The sequence below is a fragment of the Mustela erminea genome, chromosome 11 (genome assembly GCF_009829155.1).
Source record: "Mustela erminea isolate mMusErm1 chromosome 11, mMusErm1.Pri, whole genome shotgun sequence".
Taxonomy (NCBI): Eukaryota; Metazoa; Chordata; class Mammalia; order Carnivora; family Mustelidae; genus Mustela; species Mustela erminea.
In genome coordinates, this window is record NC_045624.1 from 26,345,189 (window position 1) to 26,359,788 (window position 14,600).

Consider the following 14,600-nt stretch of genomic DNA (forward strand, 5'->3'; position numbering starts at 1 on the left):
TCAACCTTAAGATTCCTGCCATCAAGTAGTTTACTTGCTGCAAGGGGCTTATTTGCAAGCAAATAAAATGGGAGTGTGCATGAAACATGGAGTGGTTGGTGGGAAGCTGAAGGTGAACTGATCTGAGGGCTCAGTGGTTGGAAGGAGGTAAGAACAAACGCTTCACAGAGAGAAAGATCAAACGCTTATTGTTTCATATTAGATCTAAGTGATTTATGTTTATTGAATGGATGATGAATCTGTGTTTATTCTAAGGAAATCCTGATACTTGTGTTTACAAACACATTCTTAATAACTCTTTTTCCTCATTATTTGCTTCTTTCTCATAAAAGTAGAATTAGAACAAAGGTCCACTTCTTGAATAATTATGGTAAGATTGATTTTAGTGTGTTATAAAAAGTATGCAAGTGATACTGAGTGCAGAGCATTGGTTAAGTAATGGCTCTTTCATTATATCTCATCTCACTTATTCAACCAATAGTGAGTACTACTATATGTTCAACACTGTTGTGGGTTCATGTGCTGTAGAAACTGGACAAAATAAATTTAAAAGTATAATATACAGTATGTTTGATAGTGAAAAGTAATATGGAGAAACAGCATAAGGTGGGGTTATGAAGAAGACTTTACTGTAAGGGTGACATTGGAGTAAACAAGTAAGTTAGTGAGCTTTCTGGGGGAAGGGCAGAGGGAATACATGGTACAAAGACTCCGAGGCAGGAGCATGCTTGATAGGTTTCAGGAATGTAAAGTGGCCAGTGTGGCTGGAACAATTGGAGGGAGGAGAAGAGAAGTACCAGATGAGATCAGAGAGCTAAAAGGATGCCAGATGATGTAGGGCCTGGGAATATTGCAATGACTTTGCTGTTTATGCCGGGTAAGGCTCCATTTGATGGTTCTGGAGCAAGGAGAGAAATGACTCTTTTTTTTTTTTTTTAGATTTTTATTTATTTATTTGACAGAGAGAGATCACAAGTAGACAGAGAGGCAGGCAGAGAGAGAGAGGAAGGGAAGCAGGCTCCCCGCCGAGCAGAGAGCCCGACGTGGGACTCGATCCCAGGACCCCGAGATCACGACCCGAGCCGAAGGCAGTGGCTCAACCCACTGAGCCACCCAGGCGCCCCGAGAAATGACCTTTTCAGTAATGTTTATTTACTTAAGTATTTTAAAGTTAATATAAAATTTTTATTAAAATACACAGTAAATTCACCACCTTTAGCCTATAGTCCTGAGCATATATCTTTATGTAACCACCACCAAAAAGTACTGAACAGTTCTATCCTTCTAGAAAGTTCCTCCATGTGTCTTTGTTGCCAACTCCTTATTTCATCCCCACTCTACCTATTAATCTGTTTTTTGTCCTTGCACTTTACCTTTTGCAGACAGTCCCATAAATGGAATTCTACCATACATAGCCTTTGACTCTAGCTTTTTTAACTTAGCATAATATATTGGATATTCACCTGTTGTTGGATATTGGATATTCACATGTTGTTGTGTGTATCCATAGTTTGTTTCTTTTTTATTGCTAAGTAATATTCCATTGTATGGATGGATCACGTGTATCCCTCTCTTTCCCAGTTGAGGGACATTGCATTGTTTCCAGTTTTTGGTGATTATGAATAAAATTATTCATTCATTATTAACATTGATGTATATAGGTTTTTATGTGAACATAAGTTTCTGTGTCTCTGGTAAATAGCTAGAAGAAATTTTGGGTCTCTTGGTAAGTCCATTTTTTAACTATGAGAAACAACCAAATGTTTGCCAAAGTTGCTATACCATTTTGCTCTTTTATCAACAATGCATGAGAACTCCACTTTCTCCATATTGTCAGAAGTACTTGCTAGTTTTAAATTTTTATTTATTTTTTTTAAAGATTTTATTTATTTATTTGTCAGAGAGAGAGAGAGAGAGAGAGAGCACAGGCAGACAGAATGGAAGGCAGAGGCAGAGGGAGAAGCAGGCTCCCTGCGGAGCAAGGAGCCCGATGTGGGACTCGATCCCAGGACGCTGGGATCATGACCTGAGCCGAAGGCAGCTGCTTAACCAACTGAGCCACCCAGGCGTCCCTAGTTTTTAATTTTTAAAAGTTGTAGCCATTCTAATAGGTGCATAGCAGTATCGTAGGGTTTTGCACTTCTCTAATGAATTTCATTTTTATAAGACAACAATAGTGAACACAAGTTCACTATTCACCTGGAATCACAAATTATTAACAGTTTCTGCACTTTTTTTTTCTGTTTTATTCTTATAGTTTGGAAAATAAGTTACAGATATTAGTGATCCCTCACCTGTAAACACTTCACAGTGTATCTCCTGAGGACAAGAACATTCTTGTCCTCAGGAGATACACAGCATCTGTATCTGGACTCATCATCATTATCAGAACCGAGAAATTAAACACCGAAACAGTCATATTTCCTGATATTCAGTACATTTTCAAATTTCCCAATTATCCCCAGTAATGTCCTTTATAAGAGTTTCTCTTGCCTGTAGAATTTCCTTCCTAACCCCTCCCCCTGTTTGTTGGTTCTTTTTGAATTTGGAGCATTGTTATCATCTTAGATGGGGTTCCTGAAAGCAAAACCAGAGGAGGATTTAAGTGCCAGTGACTTATTTGGTCCTTTTTTCCTGTTTTTGAGGAATATTGGTCTATAGTTTGTATGTTTTCCCTTATGACATCTGATTTTATTATCTGAGTAATACTGGCTTCAGAAAGTGAGCTGGGAAATGTTCTAATTTTCTGAAAGAACTTTTGAGGAGTTGCTATTATTTCTTCTTAAATATTCAATGCAATTCATGAGCAAGGCCATCTTGGTTGAGGCTTTTAATTGTGGGAAGAATTTAAATCACTAATTCATTTTCATGATATATATGGCAGTGATTATATTCAAATCCTTTACCTCTCTGAGTCTTACAGACTTTACTCATATAGGGATTTCTATTTCATACACTAAGTATATTTCATACTCAAAAAGTTCCCTGATTCTGTGGAAAGTCTTGGGTCCGTTATTTATGACATGGGACACCATCCCTTTTCCAAGTTAATTCTGAGCCATGGGATCAAAATCTGGTTAAGTCTATGAGGTTTCTCTTAGGGACCTCACTTGGACAAAAATTGCTTAGATGTTCTAAATAACTGGGATGACACCTCTTTCGTTCATTTTAGCCTTTTACAATTCCTTAGAACTTCTAAGAGCTTGTGACTAAGTTATAAGTATATGAATATTCTCTCATGTTTGATAGAACTAAGGACCCATTGTATTGAGTAGATGAATTAATACATATCTGGAACAGCGTCTTTCATAGAGCTAGCACTCACCGAACATTACTCACTATTACTATATCAGCATTGTTACATATCAATATTATTATGTGCCACAGTTCCTAGCAGCACTATGAACTTAAACAAACAAAAACAAAAACAACAACAAAAAAAACCACAAAAAATAACGCACACAAACTTCATTTTTCCTCACCTCCATACTTACTTAGCAATACTCACACTGTCTCAACCAAAATGTCCCATTTTAGGACTACCTAGATTAAGAGCTGGCCTGACACTACAGAAGATGTTATTACCATCAGATACTCAAAACACAAACTTACACTCCTGCAGACGAGTCCACATTCCTAAAGCTTACAGCAGTGAGCAAGCAGTATTGAACCCTTATGTCTTTGGCATGCCACATGTCCTGTGTTCATAGGAGAGGCCCTGTGCTCCCTCCACCCCACATTCAAATACTGTGTTAATTAGCAGCAGGTGTAGCAACTTCTCCCCTATAACCACACCTGGTGCTGAACTGGAAAATGTTTGGCAGGGAGCTTGGTTCCTCTAAGAAACATAAAAGATACTCCTATTCATGAAATTTTCTTCTCCAAATTTTGCCCCTCATTTTAAAAATAGATGGGCTCTTCTACTCTTCAGGGATTCTCCAAAGTAAGACGTTAAAGCGTCTTCCTGATCATTTGAATTCATCTCGAATTTTAAAATACTCTTTAATTATGTTCTGTTAGTTCGGTTTTCTATGTTCTCTTTCTAGGAAGTATGTTTCCAGCATATCTGATTACGGCTAATCTTTTTCATAAAGAGGGGAAAAAACACATTAAAGTTTCTACAATTTAACTATCATGTTTTATGAGTATTCCCTTCCTCTATTTCTCCCCCACAATTTAGATATTTTGGTTTATTTCTATATCTGCTTTTATATCAGCCCTTAAATACAAATTTTTCTTTATATTCTTGATAAAATATACAATTATTATTTAAAAGATATAAAAAAGTATTTGAATGGCCTTTTTTGAGAGTAGAAAAATATATTCTATATTTTCTTTGGCTTGGTTCTTTTAGTGAATGCAACTGAGGAGTATTTTCTGAGTCCTTGTTTTGCTCTGCTACTTATATTGTCCGTTTTTAAATTTGAAATTACCCAACATAGGGCTTATGTAATAAAGTGGAAGTACATTACTTTAGAGCTCAAGATGATCTAAAACTTCCGGTATTATCTAGCTCTTACTTGATGTATACCGAATGGATTCTCTGAGAAGTTAACTGACACAGCAAGTTATGTAATTTGATCCTAGTTAAATATTGACTTAGCACTGGAATTCTAAGAATTAGGAGATCTTCTTCCAGGAATTATAAAAAATAATTATTTTCTACTTAACTGATACTCTTAAAACAATCAATGAAATATTATTTCATTTGTGTTAATTTGGATAACACAAAGTAGGCATTCAATCAATCCTTAATGCAAGAAAAAATAAATCTTTAAACTGAAAGAACATGCAGAAAACAGTTCAGGAAAATTGGATGGAAAACCAGAGGACTGTGAGTTACGGAGCCGCAACAAAAGAAAAAGGAAGAAATTACAGGTTTTTGGTAAGAGTGTTCAAACTGTAGAATCAGCAGTCCAGCGTTAATCAAGTGATATCAGATACATAGTTACGGCCATGTACATGGTATAAGTTCCAGACAAATTATAACCTCTAGGTGCTATAAGTGAATCTTCCAAATTCTCCATCCAGAAGTTATTGAGTCCAAGTATCCAAAGAGTCCCTTTCATATTCTTCCCATTTCATTCCTTCCCTCATTCACTCCATGCATTCGGTTGAACACCTCCCTGCTGCCCAACATCGTGCTAAATCCTAGAGACCTAACAGTATAGGAAGGAGATACAGTTCAGACCCTTGTGGAGTTTACACTATGGCGGCCCCTTCAGACATTAAACATGATTTCCTCAATCAAATATTTACTGAAAGCGTGAATAATACTCAGAAAGAAAAGTGCTCTGAGAGTATATCATAGGAGAAACTGACCTAGGGCTAATGACCCCGAAGATTTCCTCGGGGGAAGCGCTAGAAAAGGATTGGAAGGGCATGAGCCCAGGCAGAGGGCAGTTTCGCTTTAGCAGTTTCGCTGATCAACTGCTTGCTTGGCGTTCTGGAGTTTCCGAGTTTCAGTTCCGGGTCAACTGCCCTCCTGGAAGCAGGGCCTCTTCGTTTTTGACGAATCAGCGGAAGGTCAATGGTAGCCTAACGCTGCGTCAGAGCGCTCACGTCATTCGCCGCGCTTCTCTCCTCACGCAGGCATTTGCTCTTTTCACATGGTCTGGGAAGAAGGGTGAGGAAAGCGCGGTGAGATGTTTTGCGCGTGTATGCAACAGCACGTTCAGCCAAGTTTTATTATAGTAAATTGTGGTGTAACTGTTCCGTTTCATTATTGTTGCTACTCTCTTACTGGGCCTCATTTAGAAGTTAAACTTTATTATAGGTGTGTATGCCTAGGGAAAAGCAGTATATATAGCGTTCGGTATGTGGTATAGAGATGTGTGCTGTGATTTCAAGCGACTGCTGGGGGTCTTGAAACGTATCTCCCGTGAACAAGGGGAGACTGCTGTACTTTGTTATGGTTCGTTGTGGAGACAGAACAGACAAGTTCAAGGGCTAAGAATGGCGGAGGAAGGCTGGCATGCCCGAAGCCAAGGCAAGCGTAAAGGAGCATGGGGCTAGAATTTGTAAGAAACAAATTGCTGTTCATCTACAATGGTTTCTGTTCTATGTAGGTAGAAGCACTTCCCTTCATCAATGTCAGACCGCCCTTGTACGGTTCACAGGAGACCACCTATCATGGTTATTGGAAAACGGACTCCTACATATTTGAAGGTAACAGCAGCCTCAACAGTTCCCAGTCTTGACTTTTCATTTCATTTTGCTGAATTGTGTTTCCACATTTGCACCCCAAATATTGCCATCTAAAATAGGATAAGAATTCCTTGATTGAAGAGATTGTATGGGTGTTAAGTAGAAGACTTATTATTTACTATCATAGTTATGAGATCTTTGGTTTCTAGAACTTTAGTACCAAATCAGTTTTCCACTGCATTCTGTACCTTTGTAGAGGATTAGAGGTCTTGTGGCTGAAATGCTCAGAGCTTAAAGACTGACTGTAAAAAAATAGTATACCTTAATCAGTTTCAAAGTTAGCGTCCTCTTGAACTAATAATACTTTAATTAGTCATATAGCTATCAAATGACATTTCCATTTCCTGCTAGTCCAATTGTTTCAGTTCCATAGAAACCTTCTGCACTGAATGCCTTACTATACAGTCAGACATGTAATTTTATATATACCAGATGTAAGTATAATCATACAAATTAAAATTTTAATATTTAATCATAATTTATTTTCCTGCATTTTAAGAAAAATGGTCTCCTGTAATTTTATTTATTTTATTTGTATTTTTTTGATAAGGTATTAAGAAATCTAGGTCAATGAGGATTTCTTTTCCCTAATCATTTTGCTCTTGATAAAAATTTGAAAGTTTGTCTCAGACGGAATTTGGAAGTTTAAGGGAATAGTGTCTCTGAGAAAGAAAAAACATTTGAAGTGTCTAGAAGAGCTTGTGATTTCAAAGACGTTTATAAAAATGACATAATCTTATTTTTCTTCTATCTGCTTCTTCCACTAATGACTTTTATTCCTGAATATCTTATTGTTCTAATTCTGTTTACCAATTAAGTGGGATCTGATTACTAGTGTTTCCAAGGCATGGCACAGTGACCTAAGTCATGAGGCATTTTGGTAATGGAGATATTATGCTGGGATGTGCTTTAGTCATTCTAAAAACACGTTCCATGTTTCTGTTTAAAAACAAGTTTTAAACATACAGATATTTAAAATCTCTCTGCAGCTTGTTCCTGTCACATTGGCACTTCAAGTTTAAAGTCTAAAAATTTTAAGAATAGTTTGTAAAGATGAATATGTTCTTTTGTGAATTGGTATGAGGACAAGAGGGACACCACAAATTACATTTGAGTCCCTGAAAGTCATGAAGGTCAGGTTTTCTTTTTTTTGAAAATAGCTTTTGTACCATATAGTTAGGTCAATGTGAGCAGAGTTCTGTTAAGTTTTAAGCTTGCCTTCACTGCTCCTGGAATGAAGACCTTTTTTATTTGTTTGTTTTTTGTGTCTCTGTATGTGATTAGCCTTAGTGACTTGGTGTTAGGGCAGCCTTCTATCCTGATTTACTCTGATTTGAATTCCAAATTGATTGAACAAACCACACATTAATAGGTTGGCATTATTCTATGGACATAATACAGTGATTGTTGGAGAAGTGTGGCTTCAAAGTCCACCCAGGGTGTCAGATAGTAAATGGGCCTTTTGTTGCCTTTGGGGGTTGGATTATTTGTCTTTGTCTTGCTGATTCTGAGATTGTTGGACAGAAATCTAACTTTTTCTTTTCTACATTTTGGCAAGAGATTAGAAAATCTCAATAATGTTTCTTTAAAAGGCTTCCTTGACTTCCATAGATAGAACTTTGTTTCTGAATTAACTTTTATCTCCTGAAAACCTTGGGGCAGGACAAGCCAGGCATTTATACGACATTTGCAACAATTAGAAAGTTCACTGGTTGGGACTGATCTTTGGTCACCAAGTTTAAAAAGATTGGATGCTGTAATGCCAATTGATTGTATGATTGTTTAAACCTCCCTCATAAAGGATTTTTAGCTGAAGAGTCTTTGTCTAGGGCAGGCCTGTGAGCCCCAGCTGCATCTGTCTCTGGAATGAATGCCTTTGTGTAAATGGTCAGCCCTGCACTGATATTTGATCAGCCCCTGTTTGTATCTCAACCTATTTCTACATCAGCAAAGCGTGCATATAATGCTGGTCTTTGTCATCTGCTTGAGAAAATGCTTGGGTGATCAGACGTTCCCACTCTACTGTCACCTTTGGATGATTAAGTCTAGTAGAAACAAGTGTTACTGAATAATTATATAAGTATTAAGTGAATGACTGATCCATGCCAAGCTGAGTGAGGACTGGGACTTTGTTTTCAGTTCTCCAATCTCTCCACCCAACCCCCAAGGTGAGCTCTCTGACTTGGCTGCTTTGACTGATCTTTTTTATTGTTAGAACCTTTAAAAGAGTAAAGAAACTCCTGCAAAGCCAGCAGTACCCACACCAACACCCATGCCTCCTCTGCCACTGCTTTATACAATGATGTGGGAATAAAAAGTCAGACTGGTGGTACTATTTCATGATCTAGCAGCAAGAAATGTACTTAGTGTCTTTCTGTTTTAAATCATAACCTCAGAAAGTCACAATCAATCCTTATGTCTTAAGAAACTAAGAGCGATGTTTCTCAACAGAAATAGAGTTGGTATTTGAGACAAGACAGTTTTTTGTTTTTCCTTTCTCATGTGTGAGTTTCCCAGTGTTGTACCAAGTTGACTATACCTGACCCTTTGGGACCTAGATACCACAGTCACCTAATAGTTTTGACAAGAGAAACTTCCTCTCTTTTCATTCCCACTTCCATATTTACAAATGTGTCTGGGAAACTGTGGAGTGGTACCTGACTGAGAACCATGGTTAGGTAGTATGATCAGTGAACTATTTTGAAAAATACAGAGGCATATCCACTATCCATAGTTTACCATGTTTTATAAAAATTAGAATATGAAAAAGTAACATTCAGCCCTAAAACTATGGAATATATGTAGACAGTTCCTGCCTTTTACAATATTCCAAAAACGGTTTACATTTTTTTAATTTATTTAATGAACTGTAGAGTTTTTTGAATAGAAAGGCCAAAGGCTTGTTGAGGTTTGGAGTTGCCTTGAGGTAAGAGACCCTATAGAGTTGAATTTGCCCAAGTTTAAATTCTTTTTTTGGACCTTGAACTCTTTCAGTATTATCTAGGACAATTTGACTAGCTTGACAAGCTCACTGGCTCAGATGTGATAAGCATATCAGTTAATTTTATATTTGGAGCCATATAAGCATATTCTCATATCCTCTCTCTATGGTGCTATGTCCTAAGATCAGTGAAACTGAGGATTTCAGTAACCATGTGGTCACATGGTGATTGAAGGGAAATGACAGGTCCAGAAGGCTAGGTCCTCTAGGCCATGAAGATGCCTGAGCAAATATCCTTTCGTGATTGAGTGCTCATGTCCCTCACAATTTTGATTCCCTCTTCTTTGGACAGCGGTAGAAAGTTACAAGATTTTACTTGTATACCTCAGTGTTAACATCACTGATTAAATTGAATCCTGTTTCTAGCCCAATTTACTGTTCCCACATGTCTAGGAAATGATCTATTGCTTCCTGTTTGGGGTTGACATTAATTTTACCTTCAGAGGGGAATAGTCTTCTTCATAGCTCAGAGTTCTTCCTGATGACTCAGGAAGAAATGAGTCATCTCATACACTGTAGATACTCATTATATAGATAAAATAGCATTGATGACAGCAAATATTTATAGAGCATTTACTTTACGCCAGAAATGGAAATAAGCATAAAAAGTTAGAGAATAGGTCTTTGTTAATACGCATTTAAAGAATTCTCAAAATACCTCAGTGAACAAGAATTATATAATAAATTTAAACAGGTTGCTGTAATATTTTTTATGCATTTGTGATCTTATATTGTTCAAAGTAATAAAAACATTGTACCCCATAAACACTTGGTCATACTTGTATCTTAGCCTCATTTTTCTTCCACTGAATCATTCTTTCCTCCATTAGGCATCGAGCAAGCCGTCTCCAAGCATGAAACATCATTCACCTCATTTCAGACAGACTCTGTGACAAATTACAGCCTCCTCAGACATTAAAAATACATTGATCAAGAGAAGTTGTAAGACATGGAAGAAAAATTAATCCATACCCCTCTTAGAAAGAAAAGAAGAAACCACTTTTGTGAATGACCTTTGGCTGAACAGACCATCAAATCTTAAAGGACCTGCCAGTTTCGCATGCCTTCTGAGGTAAGTGTACTAAGGAACATATTTTAGACTTCCTATCCACATTAGTCTTTATTGTGAGATAGACACAAATCATGTGGGTTGCTTTTCCCAGCTTCAAAGGTAAGCTCATTGATTCTTACCCCATCTTTTTCTCCAGAATAATTTGTTTGGGTACTTAATTTTTGCCTCAGTCAACTAGCTCATAGCATTTCCCTTGCTACTGCGCCATTTTGAGCAGTGGGTATAAATTTGTCCAGTCCATGTGTCCTAATTCAGTGCATTAGTATTCTGTGTCTCTTGTAGCATCACCATAAGCTTAACAATGAATTTATTCTGTTACAGGTCTGTAGGCCTGAAATTTGATTCTTATCTCACTGGGTTAAGACCAAGGTGGTGGATATTTTATTATTTTCACCTAAAGAATCCTAACATATATAATATTATACACAGACACACATGTATATTCCAAATGGTAATTTTGGTATGTTATACCATGATTTCTAAAACCTGTAAGGAATAAATTAGTTTAGCTATCTAGCAACAAACTAAAGATTGTCATGAAGGTAAACTTAAAATAGTACAGTACTGATATAACAGAAGTATATCACCACTGAATGGACCTAGCATGGACTTTCCCAGGAGGGACTCCCCAGAACTGAGTAAGGCAACCTGGACCCAATCAGATATTCCCTTTAGGCTGATAAATGGAAGTCAGGTCGCTTGAGCTTAGAGTATTGCACAAGCTTGCTATCCATCCTACTCTTAAAAGTTTTGCTAACAACAGGACGCAGAAAAATTCTAGTCCAATGAGGCTATTCTGCCTTACTGTAGGACAGGGTGTGTTTGCCATATTATACAACCTCAGAGGTGGAAGGAGACTCCTAGCATGAGAAAATACAAAGAACCTCAGGGAGAACACATCACTAAAGTTCAACGGAGAAAGGAATGGACACCTAATGAAAGTTGCTGACATAGATGTTTTCTAAGAATGGCAATTATAGTTCTTTCCATATAGCTATTTTTAAAAAATTTTTTAAAAATTTATTTTCATATAGCTATTTTTAATAAATTCAATTTAACTAAAGCAATCAAATAAGTTGAGGATATGGATATAATATATGAAGACTGTAGTACTAGAGACTGACTAGCATTAGTATACTTTCATCTGGTATTTCAGGTAATTAAGGAACGAAGTTCTGTTATTTGCAAATTTGCAAAGTGGGTGTCATAAAATTAGGTCAACATTGTTTGGAAGAAGAAAAATAAAGAATTATACTTTCAAGCTAAATTCTTCCTCCTCCTTGTTTTATTTTCCCTAGGGAAGAACTTTTAAACTGTAAAAAGTGATAATTAACAAGGCAGGGTGAGAAAATAATGAGAAGAAAACATAGGGGTAAAAGGGATTATTATTAACATCAGAGATTACTGGTTTTCAACTGTTTTAATCATGCTAGAAAATCAAACTATAATCATATTTTGAAAAGAGAAGTGCAGGTATTTTTGAAATCTTCCGTAATAAAAGTGTATGATTACCTCCAATGTATTTCAGAAGACATACTAGTAAAATGTTGCAAAACAAAACAAAACAAAACAAAACAAGACCTCATTAGTGTCTGTAGTTTTTGTTTCCCCATTTAGATGGTTTCTTCTCTAACAACACCCACCCCCCGCCAGTGACTTTCTGTGGACCATGATTTTAAGCTTAACTTTAAACTGTTTTTACTACTTACAGTATAGTACAATGTTGTTTCGCTTTCTTTCTTTCCAAGCTAGCTGAGGAAGATGAAAAGAAAGTTATCCAAAGTTTTACTGACAGTATTCTTTCCATATAATTTTAAGTTTTCAAGGATTCAGGTCACATAATGCTTAGAGATAAACTAGTCATTAACACTTAATATTTTAACATTCATGTTTTTCCCTTTTAGAAGTAAGTTAAGGATATGGTGGTTTAAAAATGAATATTATGGGGACGCCTGGGTGGCTCAGTTGGCTGGACGACTGCCTTCAGCTCAGGTCATGATCCTGGATTCCCGGGATCGAGTCCCGCATCGGGCTCCCAGCTCCATGGGGAGTCTGCTTCTCTCTCTGACCTTCTCCTCGCTCATGCTCTCTCTCACTGTCTCTCTCTCAGGTAAATAAATAAAAAAAATATTTAAAAAAAAATGAATATTATGTAAGTGGGTAGGAGAAGAATAAATGAAACAAGATGGGATTGGGAGGGAGACAAACCATAAGTGACTCTTAATCTCACAAAACAAACTGAGGGTTGCTGTGGGGAGGGGGTTAGGGAGAAGGGGGTGGGATTATGGACATTGGGGAGGGTATGTGCTTTGGTGAGTGCTGGTAAGTGTGTAAACCTGGTGATTCACAGACCTGTACCCCTGGGGATAAAAATATATGTTTATAAAAAATAAAAAATTAAAAAAAATGAGTATTATGAAAGTAATGATTGCAAAGGCAGACATTGAAGCCTTAAATCTGCTGTCTGGGAAGATACAATTTTTATTTTCTCTTAGAAGACTATGTCTGCTTTTAATTACATGTCTGAGAAAATAAACCCATTTAAAACCCATTTGTCAGTTAAATTTGTCCCATGGGCGGTCTGTTTGTCATCACTGCTTCAAAGGCCATCAGCCCATGACCTCATTGCCAGAAAATAAGTTCAGTTTACTTACAATTGCATATTCCACGGGTTGCTTCAGTTTCTACATTATTTTCCCACCTATGCAGCCATTCGTTGCTGGCCCTTTGAGCACAAAATTAGTGATAGATGGGAGGTGTGTGGGAGAAGGGGGCATTGGGAGAGATTTTCTCAGGTAATGAAGGAATTGCATTGCTGTCCTTAGTCTAAGGATAGACCTTAGACTATCTAGCTAAACTACCTTCAGAGATGCAGGCTGAACAGGGTGTCTGTCTACACATGGTTCTTGGAAGAAGGAGGAAAACAATCCCACCCCCCCGACCTGAATCTCCACAGACGCTTATTCCACAAAATATTTGGTAAAAGACACATTATTGTAAAGTTCAGGTTTTTCTCCTGTGACACTTGCTTGTTCCTTTTTTTGTTGTACTTCTCTATGCAAAGCTATTCTTGAGGGGAACTTCTGCTATCTGAATAAGATCTCTGCTGGATTTTTATTCAGTGGTTAGCACCAAAGGCTCCCATAATACTCTGGTTAGATTTTTGCAAGTTGCAATTTTTCACCTCTGGGCAATTTTGCTTGGCAGCTGGGCATTCTCAAATGACACTGCAATATCTAGAAGGCTAAAATTAAAAAAAAAAAAAATCAGATTTTTTTCAGAAGAACTTTATCTCCTGTTGTAATATGGGGCACACAATAAGTGTTTCTTGATTGATTTGTAACAGGAGTGACGTTATGTAAGGTAGAAATACAGGACCATGTCACCAGGATGCTCTGAAAATTTCTCAAGATATCTACCAGTAAATATCTTCTCTCGGTATTAGGATACTTAAAACTTACATCATTAGTTACTCTTTTGGACTTTTTCCTGAAGATAAAAATGCAGTTATTACTGATAGTGAGTGTTATTCTATTAGCTACCATTATTGTGAGCTGTAAAATAATTGTAAAATAATCTGTAAAATTAAAAATGGATATGAAAGTAACCTATTCTGTATTCTGGACCATGGCTGCTTAAGGCATGAGAAGGGCCATGGGACTGTACGAAGTGGGCAAAGCTCACAAGGACACAAGAAGAGGCTCTCTGATGGAAAACTTTGTCAGTGAACAATTGTCTTCTTCTTTTTTTTTCAATTGTCTTCTTCTATATAAACTACTTTTTTAAAGATTTTATTTATTTGAGAGAGGAAGAAATAGAGAGCACAGAGGGAGAGCGAGAGGGAGAAATTGACTCATTTCCAAGCAGCCCAGTGCGGAACTTGATCCTAGGACCTTGGGATCATGACCTGTGCTGAAGGCAGACACTTAACCCACTGAGCTACCCAGGCACCCAAACATTTGCCGCCTTCTAAAATTTGGCCAAGACTTTTGGTCTCAGCCTAGTTTCCAATGGATCTTGACTCTTCAGAAAATTCACCAATGTTCAGGTTTTATCTTCAGTTATTTCCAGAACAGTCTGCAACCGGTGAAATAACTGAGAATGAAAGAGTAATAAAATATTTAGCATTCTCTAGTTTCCAGAGTATGATTGAAACTGTGGAGGTGTATAGCCTCTTTCATTGATGTCACCATCAGTAAACTCCAGATATAAAAAGGAGGAGATGGGTGACGTGTTCTTCTGACTGTAAATGGTTTTCTTGAGGGTTTTTAACCTAATTGAGTACCTAAAAACCATTTTGAGAAATTTGAGTAGGAGATG

At 37.1% G+C, this 14,600-nt stretch overlaps 1 long non-coding RNA gene across 5 annotated transcripts in view; it reads left to right on the plus strand.

Moving 5' to 3' along the window:
• Positions 1-281: 281 nt before the first annotated feature.
• The window catches only part of LOC116569293, a 138,332-nt gene continuing 124,013 nt past the window's right edge, over positions 282-14,600 (plus strand). The window contains exons 1-2 of one of the 5 annotated variants that reach the window (XR_004276962.1): positions 282-877; positions 10,039-10,280. This is a non-coding gene — a long non-coding RNA (uncharacterized LOC116569293). Of the gene's footprint in view, positions 878-5,553; positions 5,704-5,989; positions 6,169-10,038; positions 10,281-14,600 lie in introns of those variants that run through there. The other 4 variants (XR_004276959.1, XR_004276963.1, XR_004276960.1 and 1 more) reach the window with 4 other exon arrangements.